At 43.1% G+C, this 14281-nt stretch overlaps 1 protein-coding gene across 4 annotated transcripts in view; it reads left to right on the forward strand.

Moving 5' to 3' along the window:
* The first annotated feature begins 11285 nt into the window (after positions 1 to 11285).
* The window catches only part of Gcnt1 (glucosaminyl (N-acetyl) transferase 1), a 43725-nt gene continuing 40729 nt past the window's right edge, over positions 11286 to 14281 (forward strand). The window contains exons 1-3 of one of the 4 annotated variants that reach the window (XM_021242741.2): positions 11286 to 11398; positions 12000 to 12167; positions 12266 to 12332. The gene's annotated coding sequence lies outside the window, so the exon portion shown is untranslated. Of the gene's footprint in view, positions 11399 to 11458; positions 11641 to 11676; positions 11829 to 11999; positions 12168 to 12265; positions 12333 to 14281 lie in introns of those variants that run through there. The other 3 variants (XM_004862533.4, XM_087184124.1, XM_087184123.1) reach the window with 3 other exon arrangements.

Here is a 14281-nt window from a genome sequence, read left to right on the forward strand (position 1 = left end):
TTGAGTCTCTGCCCCTTCCTCTCTGGCTTTCTTCCTCTCTTTCTCTCTGCGTCCTGGCTGCTATGAGGTGAACAGTTTTCCTCTGCCACATCCTTCCGCCAAGTTTCCACCTTGCCATCTGCCTCAAGAAATGGAGCTCACTGACCATGGAGCCAAAATAAATGTTTCTTTCTGTAAGTTGATTTATGTCAGATATTTTGTCACGGTGACAGAAAACTGATTAACAGATGAAGGAGTGTACAAAAGAGAGACCTGAGGATTGAGGGTTGAGTCTCTGTGGTGTTAAGAGGCCTGGGAGTGAGGAGGAATCAGCAGGCTTACAAAGAGTGACAGGAAAAAAGCTATCAGAGTTCAGAGCCCAGGCAAGGAAAGGGGTTCAAGGTCAAGAGTATTTGTCTGAAATGTGCTGCGACCCCAAATAGGCCAAGTTCAGATAATGCCTACTGGATTTTGGGATGTGCAGCTGAATTTGACAGAAGCAGATTCCAGAAAGGCACTGGGCTAAGCACCTGATTAGAGAGGGTTTAACAGAGTTTGAAGATAACAGATGTGGACCATTCTTTTGACAAAATCAGTCATATTCTTGCAGAAATTTTCTTTGTTGTACTCACAGGAGGTTTATGCCCTCTTGGCCCTTCTGTGCTGTTCTGGAGACCTCAACTCAGAAACGGTGACAACTGTAGCTCCTTTCTCACTGATCACAGCAAGGATGACTACAAGGTCAGTGCTCTGAAAGTATAAATCAGTACTTTTTGCAAACTATGCCGACACCCATCACTCTGGGTTGTTTATGACTGCTGACTTCCCAGAGGGACAAAGTAGTTGTGACAGAAAACACGGAACTCATGATGCTTAAAACACTTACCACATGGCTCTCTCTAGAAAAGTGTTGCTGAAAAAGTGAGTAAACAAACAAAAAATGGAGAAACAGGGCAGTAGCTAAGACAGTAGGGGCTCAAAAAAAGGTTTGGTTTTTTTGTTGTTGGTGAGATGAGGTTTCACTATATTGCCCAGGCTGGCTTCAAACTCCTGGGACCAAGAGATCCTCTCACCTTAGTTTCCCGAGTAACTGGGACTACAGGTACAATCTACTGCACCTGACTAGAGTGGATTTTTAAAGATGGGAGAAATAACATTTGTGTGTGCTCATAGGAAAGATTCAATAGCAAGAATAAAAACTGGTGTAAACAAAAAGAGAACTGGGAACTTAGATAAGGATCAAGTGCCCACTGAAGGGCTGATTTTACTCAGATCATGGACAAATACATATTCTAGTGTCATTGTTGGAAAGATGTGGCACCTTACACATGATAGAAATGTAAAATTTAAACTCAGGATTTTATATTTAAACCTAATACAAGTGGCAAAAAGAGCAGGAGATACAGCTCAGTGATAGATCATTGCCTAGCACTTGTGGGCCCATGAGTTCAATCCCCAGGACTGTAACACATCTAAAAACAACAACAACAAAAGTTACTGGGCACAGTGGCACATGCCTGTAATCCTAGCACTCTGGGAGCCGAGGCAGAAGGATAGCAAGTTTGAGCTCAGTCTAGGCAATTTAACAATGCAGTGAGAACCGTCTCAAAATAAAAACTTAAAAAATTTAAAAAGGGTTGGGGATATAGCTCAATATGCAGGCCCTGGGTTCAGTTCTCAGCACTTCCACAAAAGAAAGTTGGTGCCTTGGTCTGTTGGTGAGGATGTGAGGAAATAGGCAGTCTATACGTTGTTGGTGAGAGTGTATGTTGGTACAATTTCTATGTGGGAGACATGAGTAGTTTTCATGAAGCTTAAGGCCTGGGAGTTTAAGGGTCTATTCACTTAGGAAATTTACCCCAGGAAACTGACCTGCAACTCACCCTCAAAGTGATGATCCAGGAATAAGCCTGTGTGTCCAGAGCGTGCACACAGTGTAAGGGAAGAGTGTTTATTCAAGACTCTGACCCATCAGTGCCAGGGGAGTTTGCCCCTCCTGGAAGAGAGGGCTGTTGAATTTCTAGCTCCACACCAGCTTTTGTGGAGTTTTAATTCTCTGAGGCTTTACCCATGTTAAGGCACCTGTTTCCTTCGTCTGAGTAGGACAGTCTCCTCTGCCAATCATTCGTAGCCTCAAGGGAAACGACATACAGAGGAAACCTGATCAAGTTGGAAAATGCACTCCAAGTTGACTGCACAGTACCACTTCTGGCGCTTTATTCTACACATGGGTCTCACATATGTGTGAAGGCATCTGTGGCAACATTGTCTGTAACAGAAAAAACTAGAAAAAAATGAATTAGAGATCTATTGAATATCATAGTATATCTTGTCTGCTATGCAGACATTGACTAAAACAGAGAGGTTTCATCTCAACTGATATGCAGTGACTTCTAAAATTTGTCAACTGACAAACAGCAAGGTAAAGAACAGATATCCTAGGCGGGTACTGCTAAATTCTTTTTCAACATCTATTCCCCAACACTCTGGGAGGGTGAGGCAGAAGGACTGAAAGTTTGAGCCCAACCTGGGCAACAGTGACTTAGGTAAGACACTGTCTCAAAATAAAAAAATAAAAACCAGGGCTAGGGATGTCGCTCAGTATGAAGGATATATACAGTTTATACATTTGATTTTATATGCTACCACCAGAGGGCACCTCTGCCACACGTCATGCACCATTTGCAAGTCAATATTGAGGAAGCTTATTAAGCAATGTTTATATCTGGAATTGTTGTTCCTTCAACATGGCAATTCTTATTCTCAGCTTTAAAAACCACTGTGAGCCTCCAGGCTCTTCAGGACCCTTTCATACGTGGGCTCATTCTCCCTGGTGTCCGGTATCCAGTGCTCAGTTGTTTTTCCTCCAGCTCCCTTACCCATCCCCTGGTCTGTGGGACAGAGCCCTATCCTGCAGTCATTTCTGGTATCTTCTTCTATGAACTCTCACCCCTGAAACAGGGCATCCCGTGGTGTGGCTGTGCCAGCCACGCCTTCCCACATGCTTCCATGTGGGAACTGCTGGAGTCCAGGCATATTTCCAGAAGCTTAGAGGTCTTTGCCTTTTGAGAGCTTTATCATCACTGCAAAATCAACGTGCGCAGGTGCTGCCTAACACTACGTCTTTCTTGTTTATCTCTTTCTAGTTTTTACAAAAAGACACTTTAAAGGGTAGTTTTGAAGACGAGGATATAGTTCATTGGTAAAGCACTTGCCTAGCATACGTAAGGTCTGGGTTCAATCCCAAGCAATGCACCAAAAAAACAAAACAAAACATATATAATATATTATATATATATTTGAAATACAATAAAATAACATTGTGCTTGCTTTGGCAGCACATATACAAATAACATCTTTTTAGCTTGATGGGTTTTGACAAATGTATGAACCCATGGAATCACTACCACAATCAAGACAAGGAACAATTTCTATTGTTCCAAAATGTAAGCCCTCTTCCCTCTCCACACTCAACTCCAAGCAATAGCTGCTGTCCTTTCTCTCATTATAGATTAGATTTGCCTGTATCAGTCTTCCAATGTATAAATATAAATCAAACAGTATGCATTCCTTTGTGTTTGGCAACTTAGTCTAACATAAGGTCTGTGAGATTCATCCATGTTGATTATTAATCCATTTTTTTTTCTTGTAAACATTATTCCATTGTATGGACATGCTATAATTTGTTTATCCATTTAGAGAGGTACTTTTAATTTATTTTTTACTGGTGAACATAGAGATGTAAGAAAAAGTTTTCATGTCTCAGAAGACAGCCCTCATAAGAGATGTTCTTGGCTGGCACTTTGATCTTGTACTTCTGGCCTCAAGAATTATAACGAAATAAATTTCTACCTAATAAACTTCTACCTAATCTACGGTACTTTGCCCCAGCTAACTATGCACCTATAGAGAAAACTATAATTACAGATAATTATCAAATATCTGTCATATCCTATTATATTAAATGAGACTAGCCAAGACTAAGAATGTACACCTCATGATGATTTTATAGCCGCACCTCCCTATAATACAACTTTTCAACATGTCAAAAATGAACACATTGCTGGAGATTTAGCTCAGTGATGCCACTGCCTGCCTCGAAAGCTCAAGGTCCTGAGTTCGATCCCCAGTACCCCCCCCAAATGAACACATCATTAACAAACAAAAATATATTTTACTTCTCCATACCATAAAAATAAGGGGCTAACAATGTAAGTTTATATAAACTTAAAGTTATGTACCATTATTCCACCTTACTCAGAAATGATCTAGGTATTTAATGACTATTCACTAATAAAATTAGCCTTAGGCTAAATTTTAACTAAATGACCTCGAAGGCTTTTCTTCAAGCTAACGTGTTACAAGACATAATTAACTGAACCAAAGTTTGTCGTCATGGTGACTCATTCGTTTAAACACAAATTTACATTTAATAATCTGTTTATCCATCCTGGAGATGTAACCCAGGTCCTTGGGTATGATAAACAAGTGCTGTACTACTGGGCTACATTCTCAGTCCTTCATCTTCATATAGGTAGACATATAACAGACGTTGTACTAGTTAATTCATCAGAGAAGTTTAGGAAGAACATACACAATTAGAATTAAAATATATGCTTATATGATATTTAACACTGATGACTCAGAGGACATAGATGTTTTATTAAGTCCACAATATTAAACCACTCTGATTTATCAACTACTCTGATTTATTTAGTTGAAATATGTGAGCTTTAATTTTTAAGAAAATTTGAATAGGGCTGGGCATTTAGCTCAGTGATTCCACTGCCTGCCCTGCAAGCGCAAGGACCGGGTTCAATCTCAGGTACAAAAAAAAAATTTTTTTTGAATAGCTCTACAAGAATACCTTTGAAAATATGAAAAGTTTGACTTCCTTAATCTCTAGCTTTAGAAATATTTACTTTATATAAACATTTATTTTTCCCTAAACCAATTAGAATTGAGGACTTTTACAAGATTTTGTTATCTAACTTGGTAACATTTTAGAGGTAGGATAACCCGACATATATACACGTAGATCTATAAACACATACAGAAGCATAAAGACAGACACAAATAGAACTCATAACTTCAACTTTTAAAATCAATTCGATGAAATGAGCTTCATATAAAAGATCCAGCTCTTACTCTTTTCCCACTTTTACATTTTTACTGGGATTGAGTTCCTGGCTGTAGTAACTTGCTCAAGGTGAAGGTTAGATATCTCCACAAATCTTCATGGAGAAGGCCCTGATGATTTTCCTCTGATGCATAGTCTCACTGAAGCTGAAGAATGAATCCAAGTGTCCTATGTGTGTCTCCAGAACCCACCTGAGTGGATAAATGTCCAGCCTGCTTTCAGTTACATTTTGCAGCTTTAAGTAGTTGTTGGGGTCCCTGAGCCTCTCAAAAGCCAGTGTTAGGCCAGGGTGTCTTATTGTAAGACCTGAAAATTCATGTGTGGGCTTGATAGGTTTGATCCTCACAGGGCCCCAGTGGTCCACGCATGAGTTTTCGTGCTCCTACTAGATGTCCCCAATACTTAATCTGTCTAGTATTGGGTATCACACGATACCCATCTATACTTCTTGGCCATCTATACGTCTTTCACCAATGGGGTGTAGAGTGGGGTGGAGAGCAGGTGATCAAAACTCAGACTAAGGTGAGTAGGGGCCAACTCTTGAGTGACCTCAAGTTTAGAAGCTACAGTAGGACAGGAAAGGTCTGGCAGGGTAACTAAAGCCATGGAGGAGGCAGAGTGAAGCAGAACAGATGGAAGAATTCAAGGCAGATGAAGAGAAGGTAGGTGGGAAAGAAAGAGAAAGAGAAAGGGAATGAAGGAAGGGAGAGATCATTATAAGCCAGTGTGGGGATATCCCAAGTTTTAAAGAGGACTTTGAAATGGCTGTTAATAAATTTCTACCACTTGTGATTTTTTAAAAATTTATTTATTGAGACAAGGTCTCCCTGTGACCCAGGCTGTCACGAAATTCATGAACCTTCCACCTCCACCTCCTGAGTAGTTGAGATTATAGGCAAGTCCTACTGCACTCTGCTAATTTCTACCAATTTTGAAGATATTAAACTAAATTAGGACAAGGGGGGGGTGCCTGAGTTACCCCTTGGATTAAAAGATAGTTAAAAAAGAAAAAAAACTGAAGAGGAACTGTGAAAAAGTACCACTTAATGAATTCCTTTCCATAATCCCCAGGGAGCTAAGTAAAAAGCAAAAATTCAAAATACAACAATATCAACAACAAACTCACAGGAGAGCCAAAGAATCTCTGCCCAAAGAAGCAATTTAACTCCTTAGTATGTTTAATACAAAAGATATCCAGAGCACTGGTCCAAGAACTAAGAACAAAGAAGGACCCTCCAATTGCTGACCACAGTGCTTTCTCTCGAGTGGGGGTCGGGAGGTCCATGGGGCAGTTTGGCAGTGGCAGTGGGAAGGTCCCATCTTGAGCTAAATCATAGCACAAAAAAACTGTCAAATCAAAACCAGGCCTGCACCTAGGCAAGGAGAGACTTTACTCCAAAGGATTCCTACAACACAGGGAAGGGAGTGGATTCTAATAGGAAGAATGTTTCAACTGTAAGATTTTGGGGGGAGAGGGTAGGAGGAAGTAAATAATGTTTTAAAGAATGAGTAAATATTGTTATACTGCATGAGTACCGGGGAGTGGGATGAACAGGTGGCATGCCTGGATAATGATCAGGAAAGGTTTTCCTTGTGGTCAGATGGGAAGGGACTTCTGGGGAGTGGCATCTCAGTACTCCTTTAGGCCTCAAATGGATTGGAAGCCAAAAGCATTGGAGAAGGATTAAAAAGCTGACCAAAGGTTGGCCAAGGAAAGCCCTATAAAGGCCAGATAGGTCCCTGGGAACAAAGGGATCAGGTAATCATTTATAGGCTGAAAATAAGAAGCAGGAGGGTCTGTTTCATGAGCTTGTCATCAGTAAACAAGAGTTATCCATGGGTTTTATCTAAATTATGTCAGGAAAGGTGGTTCTATGTAGTTAGGGTTTCCTGTAAAATAAAGTGCGGAAGGGACCTCTTTAATCTTCACTGTTTTCCAGAATTACAAAGGTGGGGTCAAGTCGAGTATCATTCCCTTATTTGAAGTGCTTATAACTACAGTTCTACTGTGATCAGAAAAAGTTATTCATAATGTGTCATTACGATAACAAGTCTGTATCAGGCATTCCCTACATCTTTTTTTTAAAATATTATTTTATTGGTACATTTTAGGTATATAATATAATGACATTCATCATTGGAAATTTGCACCTTTACATAGTCTCTCTTGGTTCTTATTTTTCCCCATTCCCCTGCCCTCCCTTCAACCCCTCCATCCCTGCCTATTTACAAAGACATTGTTTCCATTTTTCCATTTTCTCATATTAATCCCATTCCCTTCTTTCCTTTCCCCTACCCTCCCACTTCCTTCCCCTTTGCCCCTTTTCTTCCTATTTCACATTATCTATTATACCTTTTAGTCCTTATTTACACTTTCAGTTTCTCACACTAGAGAAACTATTTGGTATTTACACATGTATGTCCTATTTATTTCACTTAAAAGTACCACCTCAATGTGCATTCATTTAGCTATAAATGTCTCTAATGTCTCATTTTTTATGGCTGAGTAGTACTCCATTTTATTTTTTTAAAAAACCCGTTTTCTTTATCCAGTCTCCAGTTGATGGGCATTTGGGCTGCTTCCAAGTTTTAGCTTTTACAAACTGTGCTGCTATGAACATGGGCACACATATATCACTGTGGTATGAATCTTTTAATCCTTTGGAGAAGATATCCAGCAGGGGAATAGCTGTGTCAAATGGGACTTCCAGCCCTAGTTCTTTGAGGTATCTCCACACTGATTTCCACAGTGGTTGCACCAGTCTACACTCCCACCAGCAGTGGAGCAGGGTTCCTCTTTCCCCACAGCCCCACCAGCATTTGTTATTGGTTGATTTCATGATAGCAGCCATTCTTTCTGGGGTGAGGTGGAATCTCAGCATTGTTTTCATTTGCATCTCACGAATGACCAGTGATGTTGAACATTTTTTCATGTGTTTATTTGCTATTTCTACTTCTTTGTCTGAGAAATGTCTGTTCATTTCAGATGCGCATTTTTGGATTGGGTCTTTACAATGTGGAAAAAATCTTCACCAGCTGTCCCTCAGTCAAAGGTCTACTGTCTAGAATCTATAAAGAACTTAAAAAAAAAATCAGACCTCCCAAATTTAAAGACATCTTTACTATTAGGACAGTTGGTGTTTGTAATTGTGTTTGCTTTTCAGGCTGGTTATTATGACTGGTCTTGAAGATTACCCTTCCATACTATGCTCTTCTACCTGGGGCTAGGATTCAGCCAACTATGTTTCCTCTAAGGTTTTGCCAATAGGAAGGTGCTGGAGGAGAGCAGGAGGCTAGCAGCAGGAGCAGGGCCTCGCTCCTTCACATTTGCTTGGCCTTCCTGTAGCTTTACACAGCAAGGTCTCTTCCTGACTGTAGCAGTTGGCTCCCCTTTCTAGTGTTTAATCCACCCTCAAGTTTTACCTTTAGAAACAGTGGCACCAGCCAGGGACCACCCTCTCCTCGGGGAGTCTGTGTCTCCCTAGGGTTTGCCTCCCTACTCTGAGGCTCCCTAGCTCAGTGGCAGCTGCTTCTCTGGTTGCCTTTCCAATCCTCCATGACCTGCTTCAGCAATTCCTTAAATTCCCTGTAAGAATAATTACTGCCATGTCTTTTTTCTCACTGGGCCCTGACTTACAGAACCCTAAACCATTGAGAAAGGTCTTCTGAGCCACTTGTACAAAATTATAGGTATATAGTATTGCCATAATTTAAGAAAGAATTACTTTTATGGCATGCAGGTGGTAGCCAACAGACAAGACATATTGTACAAGTTAATCTATAACTTCATTGCTTGGGTTTGGGAACTATTTTTTCCTATCAAAATAATATTCATTCAAGCTAAATAGGTCCATTCATGTTCATAATGTAAATGAAGCATATAATATGATACAAATTTTGTTAAGCACCAGAATTAGCATTGCTTTCCCAACATATATTTAAAGTTCTAGATATTGTACCAGTAATCAATTTGAACTACGTTTTCTGAGAGTCCAAAGTGCATTGTTAGGGGCTGGGGATGTAGCAGAGTGGTAGAGCACTTCCCTGGCATGAGTGAGGCCCTGGGTTCCACCCCACTGTCACAACAACAGCAACAAAAAAGCATGTCCTTGTAAACATTTTATAAACTTATTTGAAACACACTCAAAATACATTTGATGTAAGCCCAGGAAGAAAAAAACCAGTCAAGTGAAAATGGAAGAAACAGTTTTTTCTAGTAAAAAGTCACAGGCTACAACTAAAATTTATCAACTTAATTTCATAAGGCATTGTGAAGATTTTACAGCATACTTGTTTTTACCTAGCTTTACTTAAGGAAATGAAAAAATTTCATTTCATTTCATTTTCATTTTGTTCTTTGGTAAATATGTTCATGTAAGTTATGGATAAGTGAAAACAAATGGCAGTTTCTTATTTCTACTTTGGATCAAAATGCAAATTAAGTGCATTTTGCAGAAGATATTTTCAGTTCATACTTTTGTTTCCATGATAAAAATATAAACCAAAGATTAAAAAGTGCTCTTCTATTCCCCTTGTTTTAGATCTTACACAGAACATATTATAAGAAAATTACTTTCCTACATAGAATCAAAGCTGGATGCTCTAATATTATCACTAATATTATTAACACCTACGCCATCGTCACTGCTGATGACCTGGTGACACTGCCTTATCCAGGGACGTTCTGGCATGGGGTGAAAATGCAGCGGCAGAGTGGGAACGGGGTCCAATGTGATCTTTGCAGAACTGCAGAACTGCAAAGCATAGAAAAGGGCAGGGGTTAACTGAAAGGACCTGGTTAACAGATCAATGCGGTATGGCTAATTTATGCTTCCTTTAGGGGCACTGCTGGCTTCTGTTTCGTTGTCCTTGTGTGAGGTCTGAGGAGGGACTCACAAGAGCATCTAATTTCTTCAAGTCTAAAGTTCAAGAGAGTGACCCTCAGAGACTCTGTTTTTCCCTTCATTCCATTGGGGTTCTCCGGCCTCACGGCATTCTCCCTTGCGAACGACCTCCTGTTGGGATGGTGGACACCAAGCAAAGCACACTGGTTACAGTGACATCCTCATTCACAAGCTCTCAGCCTTACCTAAGCTCCAGCGGGACACCATGGGTAGGCACGCGGCTATGCACATAGCTTCTTTAGGTTCTCCAGTACATGAAGGATTGTGTATTGACATGAAGATGAGTTGATAAATGACACGAGGTGTCATTCCAGGTGCTGCTTTCCAGGAGCTAAAAATCCAGTGGATGACACAGACACAATATTTCTCTTTATACAAAGAAAGCTGTCTCAACTTTTGTAATTGACTTAAAGCCAAGTGCTGTAAGGGTGGAAGAGAGGTGTTATTCACTTCTCATACAGCTGTGGGTTGTTCCATCATTTAATTGATCTTAATTTTTACATGTGACATATAAATGTGAATGTGATGAGGTTTTCTGGTTGTTGATTGTTCTTTTCTGACCTGGGTATTGAGTCCTGGGCCTGACATATGCTGAGCTTCAGCTCTCCCACTGCACTATAAGGCAGCCACCTAGGGATTGTAAATGCTAAATTTAGTAAGCAAGCTGGAACACAACATAGCCAACGTGGTCACTTCTACACTTTACATGATATATAAACAACCTTGGAAGCTGGGCACAGTAGTGCACTCCTGAGGATCCCCATTACTCAGGAGACTGAGGCAGTCAAGTTCAAGTTCTAGAGGCCAGCCTGGGCAACTAAGTAAGTGAGACACTGCCTTAAAAAAAGAAAAAGAAAACAAAAAGACTGGTGACGTAGCGCAGTGGCAAAGCACCCCTAGGTTCCATCCCCAATACTGCGGGGAGGGATTGGGGGTTTGACATTTCTGTCTTGTTTATAAAACCTATTTTCATTTTAAAAATCAGACAAGCAGCACTATTCTCGGGAGGAAGAAGCATAACATTTTTTAGAAGACCCCACTTATGCATCTAGTCCTGACAAAATTCAGAGACCTAGAACCCAGGCCTTACAGAGGAAGAAAGTGGAAGCCTTCCTCTGCGAGCTCCGCCAGCGGACCAGAGGGCGCCAGACCTCAGCCCGGGGCTCATCCCTCTCTCGGAGCCCGAACAGGTGGGCCAGGTGGGTGGGGACGCGGTGGGCGTGGCGGGCGCGGGGGAGGAGCGCGGGGGGGGGTCCCGGGGGCGTGGCGCAGGCACAGAGGCGGAGGCGCTGCCCGAGCTCCCGGAGCGCTGAGTGCACGGAGCCTTCCGAGAAGGCCCGGAGCCCCCGCCGAGCCGGGACCGCGCTAGCTCCAGGTAGGCAGCCTTGGCTGTCCCGCGGCGGGAGGCGGGGCAGGTCGGAGTGCGAGCCGGCTCCCGGCCGGGCTCCTGTGCTCCGGGCAAGGCTCCTCCGGGAGGAGGACGCAGCCCGGGGCCAGGCGTGGAGCGTGGCGTCCTCCCTCGACTTCTCCCCTTCGCCGGCTCCGTGCGTCCCGGGCGAGGACACGACACCGGCGGCCGCGTCACCTGGAAGCCCCTCTCTGTCCTCTTCTCCGCTGGTCCGCGGAGGGAGCGCTCGGCAATCCTAGGGCTTGGCTGCGGGCGTGGGAGGCAGGGAGGGAACAGTCACTCGCCGGCGTTTCTCGGGGGCCAGAGACTTTATTCAACTTCATTTCATCCCGACCCGAGCCCTGTGAAGGGGCGTCGTTACCCCCATTTTACTCCTGCGAAGCCCGCGCGCGCTTGGGTGAGAGCCGGCTCGCGCCTAGACGGCAGCCTGGGCCCGGAGCCAGGGCTGGGGACCTGGCGCTGCAGGGACTGTTAGGAAAAGCAGGTGACTCTTCTTGGGCGTGTTTTCCTCCCCTTCCAGATATTTGACTCCTCTTCTTTCTTTCTTGTTTGTTTTGTTTTGTTTCAGTGTCTAAGCCCCGAATGAAAGTCTCCCCGTTCAGGGTTGCTGGCTTCCGCGGTGGAAGAAGCTCTTGCTCACCGCCCTCTCTCCTCGCAGCCCCTCTCCAAGCGCCGTAAAACACAGGCTCCTTCGCGCCCCTTCCCGCGCCTCCCGCGGACGGACCGCCGGGCGGAGGTGAGTTACGCGCTGCGCTGCTGGCGGTGGGCAGCCTCCAGATGCGCGTGGACCTTTCCCTGCACGTCCTTTACCTTGTTTCTTTCTACCGAGAACAGAGTCGTCCTTATGCAGACAATGGCAGCAGCGGCAAGCTGAAGGTTGTACGGTGGTTAGAGGAAACTGGTGCGTGGAGGTGACGAGGGGGCCACAGCTTTCTGTGGCCTGAATCTGACGACCGAGTCGAGTCGAGGGGAGAGCCTGAGTTTTTCCTCTAGCACCCCCACACCCCCGTTTAGAACTCTTCTGAAAGAAAGGTTTGCTTTCACAGAAGGAAGGGGAAGGATTAATGGTTTGTAAAGATGAGTGTGAATTACCTGCTTGGAGCTTAGTCAGTTACAGACAGGGCGTCTCTGCAGGGGGATCTGGTAACAGATTTCAGCTCTGGCAGGGAGGAAAACTCAAGAGCATACTGGGATCTGCTTTTCTTTTTCTTCCTTTTTTTTTTTTTTTTTAAAGACCTTCAAAATGGTAGTTTTGGGAAATCTTGATTTCTTAGAAATGGCCAACTCCCTTATTTTTAACTGCAGTGCACCATACCATGAACTTTAAACAAGTGTCTTGTTGGTAGATGAAGCAGCTGGAGGGGGTTCCACCATCCCTTTGTGGTGAGGATTTGAAGGTTGTTTGCCATCCCTCCTGCTCTTCCTTCACCGTGACCTTGTGAGGACCCCTTAGCTTCTGCCCCACATCTGTATAGGACTCCAGCCTTCGTTATTATAGTTCATCTTTGATTAATTACCTGTATAACACCAATTCAGCACACAAGTTGCTGTTCTTCTTACTCTCTCATTTGTAAGATAGTTGCTTAACAATTAGAAAAATGTGTACAGGGCCCTGGGCGCTGTACCTCCGTGGTAGAGTGTTTAAGGCTCTTGGTTATATCACCACCACTCCCAAACAAAGAGACCAACAACAACGACAACAAAACAATGAAAAAACCTTTTCTTCAAACTGAGATCATAAAATCTCCCATCTACAGGGATAGGAGGACAGGTAATATACAAGGTCTGAGAGGTCCAGTTGGGGCCAGGTGACCTGCAAATCTGGGTGGGTATTGGCCATGCCTATCCAGTAATCCTGCAGGAATTCTGGCCCAGTGTAGCCAGAGCCCCCCCCCCCAAAGTAGCCAAAAATATTTATTTTTTAAAATATAAAACATGATTTAAAATATTGGCTTTTTTCTTTTTTGAAACAAAGAATCAGATTTGATTTATGCGTCATCCATTTGCTAATCTCTGCCTTATAAACTGTGTAATTATGTCTTCAAGGTGAATGGAAAAGTCTGAGTTATGACGTAAACACTGTACCTTTTCATGAAATGAGGTGATAAGAGACAAATTAGTGCTATGGGAAGTGAGCTCTTTTGGTTGTCAAATGCTGCTTTCTATGAAGTGTGTAGTATTTCAGCTGTGTTGAGTAACATAGTCTGTGGGAACAGATGAGGACTCCTGTCATTATTTTAATATTCATTGTAATGAGAAATGGCTCCAGGTCAAGATGGCAAATCCCTAACTCCGTGTATTAAAAGAAAGTTCTTAGCTGAACAGGTTGGTGAATTCCTGTAATCTCGGGGCTCTGAGAGGCTGGGACAAGAGAATTCCAAGTTTGTGCCCAGCCTGAGCAACCTAGTGACTCAGGCTCACTTAGTAGGAGACTAACTTAGTGACTTAGTCTTAGACCCTGCCTCAAAATGAAAATGATAATAAAGGGCTGGGGATGTAGCTCAGGGTAAAGGCCCTGGGTTCAATCCCCAGCAGCACTGTAAAAAAGAAGGGGAGTTCCCAAATGACTGTTCAAATGAGTCAGGTATTGTGTGTTCTTTGGGGACTGTCTTGGCTTTGACACTGGAGGTGTGGCTCAGAGTTGTCACATTTCCTTGCTGCAGATGCCACAGATTTTTAGAGCAGTGTTTCTCAGCTTTGGCACTTTGGACATTTTGGGCCTGACAGATGATCTCTGGTGGTAGGGGATGGTCCTGTACATTGTAGGATGTGAGCAGCATCCCCGGCCTGCACCTGAAGATGTCAATAATACGCTCCCTCTGGTTCTTGCAACCCTAAATGTCTCCAGAC

The sequence above is a fragment of the Heterocephalus glaber genome, unplaced genomic scaffold (assembly GCF_053883595.1).
Source record: "Heterocephalus glaber isolate CG9 unplaced genomic scaffold, H.glaber_assembly_v1.0 deba00001481, whole genome shotgun sequence".
Lineage (NCBI taxonomy): Eukaryota > Metazoa > Chordata > Mammalia > Rodentia > Bathyergidae > Heterocephalus > Heterocephalus glaber.